Source organism: Sinocyclocheilus rhinocerous, unplaced genomic scaffold (genome assembly GCF_001515625.1).
Source record: "Sinocyclocheilus rhinocerous isolate Xijiao unplaced genomic scaffold, SAMN03320098_v1.1 scaffold90, whole genome shotgun sequence".
Taxonomy (NCBI): Eukaryota; Metazoa; Chordata; class Actinopteri; order Cypriniformes; family Cyprinidae; genus Sinocyclocheilus; species Sinocyclocheilus rhinocerous.
The window spans coordinates 1,305,402-1,309,136 of record NW_015657969.1 but is presented as its reverse complement, the minus strand read 5'-3'; positions in this window follow the sequence as shown (position 1 = coordinate 1,309,136).

The window sequence follows — 3,735 nt, the reverse complement described above, 5'->3', positions numbered from 1 at the left end:
AGAGGACATTCCCCGTTAAAAGGTTTCCTTTCTGGAGGGTAGACAGTTGAGGTGACAGTTTAAAAGCTTCTCCCCTCCCATGAAAGCGCGCCACCTTCTTCCACACAATTGCACGGGCTAGTCAAATTGCATTAGTGATGCACTTGGTCTTTATATTGTGACACAATAGGCCTTAAATGTGTTGTGAGTCTATTTGGAAAGCTCTTTGCCACCACCAACAAAGATTATAGCGCTGTGACATTTTCTGTCACAACACAATCAAATACGTCGTCATCAGGGAGATCAATACAGACCAATTAACTGGAATCGTAGGTGCAGCTCTTGTGAGATGGGGCTAGTGTAATGAGCCTTAAATATAGCATTGCTCCATTTCTCTATCCTCCAAATGAAAGTAAACAAATAACCATAAATGAAGTCATTGGAGGGTGTCATTACATATTAATATGGATGGACACTGAACAACATCAATATTTTTCTACCTTGTCAAAATGAGCCATTACCTCCACCTGGGCTTTGGAGGTCAGACATCTCCTTGTGGTGAACAGGATGACTAGTCTTGCCTAACTCTTATGGGAAGAAACAATAGATGAGGGATGCATTTATTACATTATACAAACTTCTGAAAGAGCTTAATCTTCAATGACCCATTAGAATTTATATAACTGTATGCATATGCAAATTGTTAGTATTTGCAGCAGTCTCGGACTAAGTATGAATATGCAAGAAGTCTTTATTGTCACAAATAATTGGGTGATATTAGCATTTGTTTACTTGTATCTATGAAAATCTAAGGAGGTTCAGTTTGCAGTTTAATGGTCTTTATATGATTCAGATATCTGCAGAAAAGGGAATATCCATTAAAGTTCAAAGGTTTGGGGTCTGAATAGATTTTTTTTGTTAACCAAGGCTGCATTTGTTTGATCAAAAATACAGTAAAACTGTATATTGTTAAATATTATTACTATTTAAAATAACCATTTTCTATTTTAATACATTTTAAAATATAATTTTAAAGTGCAATTTACTCTGATGACAAAGCTGAATTTTCAGCATACATTGCTCCAGTCTTCGGTGTCACATGATCCTTCAGAAATCATTCTGATATACTGAAACATTTCTTATTATTGTCAACGATGAAAACAGTTATGCTGCTTAATATTTTTGTAAAAACTGTAATATACTTCCCTTTTAAGGATTCTCTGATGAATAGAAAATTCAAAAGAACAGCATTTATTTGAAATAGAAATCTTTTGTAACATAATAAATATCTTTACTGTCACTTTTGATCAATTTAATTCATCCTTGCTGAAAAAAGCATTTAAAAAAAAAAAAAAACTCCAAACTTTTGAACAGCAGTGTATCACCTGCATAGAGAAAGTGAGATGACATTTCAGTGTCAGCCTGTTTATAATAAAAGTTTTTTTAAGTAAGAGTTTCTTCTTCTCACAATTAAGACAGCGCTGAATAACTTAAAAATAACTTAGCTGAAAATAACTATGATAATTAAGAGTGATTAAGACTAGAGAGATGGAACGCTCCATTTTTCCCCATTTATGTCTTTTCATGGTCATTCTGAGAGTCAGACACTAATTCGAAAACCAATAGATACTAGATAATTGCTGTTAGAAACATTCACAAATAACTCAGTCATTATTGGCATTAAATATTGTAAGCTCTTGAAATCCTCTGTGTTTTTAGTAAGGGAGCGAGTAACAATGGAAGGTGAGCAGGTGAAACTGCAGCCTGTATTCAATTTCTGTGCTGAGCTTCAGGGTACAGTGTGTCAAAGAAGATATCTTGCTTTCTATCTATTATAACTATGCAAAATTTCTTCTTTAACATCCCCACCTGTCATCTGTAACTTTATGTGATACTTTTTGTATGGGAACAAATGTATTGTGGATGAACAGTGAGTGTAAAAATAGATATTTAAGTGGTTGTTCTCCAAATAAAATAGTGTAATTCATGATGTTGACATACAGTATATGCTCTATGAATTGAATATAATATCACAGTAGTATTGTGAAGATGGAGAGGTGTGTGCTATGAAGAAGAGAGGAAGGTGAAATGACAGAGGACACACACACACACACACACACACACACACACACACACACATGTCTGGTCAGCTATCCTTGTGGGGCATAGGCGTAATGGTTTTTCTACTGTACAGACCGTATTTTCTATTGCATTACACCAACCCTAACCCTAAACCTACCCCTCACAGGAAACTTTCTGCATTTTTAGATTTTCAAAAAACTTCATTCTGTGTGATTTATTAGCTTGTTTACCCGTGGGGACCTCAATTTAGGCACGCTAAACTGCGACACGAGTCCCCACGAGTCTGTGTGTATTCAGGTTTAAGTCCCCACCAGAATAGAAAAACAGGTACACACACACACACACACACACACCTCCAACTCTTGAAGGGACAGTTCACCCTAAAATGAAAACTGTGATAATTAACCCTATAAAGTCTACTGTGTAATATTTGATATGCAAATCACTAAGGCCTCTAAAGGTTATCAACATGATCAAAACTTCATGATCAACAGGTCAAAAACCTGTTGTACCCAATCTACTACATGCCTTCTGTTGTCTGATTGATAGTTTATACTTGTTTAGCAAGTAAATGGATTTTAGTATCATTGGTAAAATGCCCTTCAGTTTGTGGATCACATGTCTTTCTGTTGTGAAATCTTTACTAATTTTAATAAAGTAAACGTAAGAATAACTTTTATATTGTTAGTAGTATTTCAAGATGAGCACTCACTGGACTGAAGCAACTTAGGTTTACTTGATTATCCAATGCATATATAAACATTTTGAGGAACATTTATTTGTTCCTCTCTCAATCATCATTGTATTGCATTGCATTATATGTTATAGAATTCCAGAATTCCATCTTTTTCACCATATGAATATCAGAAACTGCACCAAATTGCATATTTTTGCTCAGTTTGGGCCTCTGAATGAAATGTAGGTGTTTTTTTCTCCTCGATATGAGCTCCATATTCTCACTATATCAGACTATATGTGCCATAAATGCCTGATGTATCAAATATGATATTCAACAAGACACATATGCAATTTTTTTTTGTTCATTCATTTTTTTATTGATGTATTTTTTTTTTGATTCATACGTTTTTTAGAAGGTTCAAATTTATTTATTTTTTAACTTAAAATTAAACTCAATTTTTTTCTGACTATTATATCATATGTCACCCTCGTGTCATTCCAAATGCCTTTTTTTTCTGTGGAACACAAGAAAATACATCGAAGAATGTTCCGTTTTGGTAACCATTGACTTCCATTGTATTGGAAACACACACGCACACACGCACGCACGCACACACACACAGATATTTCTTAAAATAAGTAATTTTATATTCTGCAGAAGAAAGAAAGTCTTGAGGGTGAGTAAATGAAGACAGAATTTCCATTTTTGGGTGAACTATCCCTTTAAGTAATCAACGCTGCCTGCCTCTCATATAGGTCCTCTTGCCAAAACAAGCAGGGCTTCATTTCCATTTTTCTACCTCATTTTTTCCCACCTCCTCCCTCAACCCCTTCCCTCCTTAGAAAACTGATTACAAATGGTCAATTTGAAAATGGAGTCCGAAGTCCCCAAGGCCACCCACTTGTCAAACTGAAAAAGGCACAAGGACGAACAGGAGGCCGAGTTGCCGCGAAATGGCGAGACGAGAGAGAACACATAACAAATTCCCCCGTGCG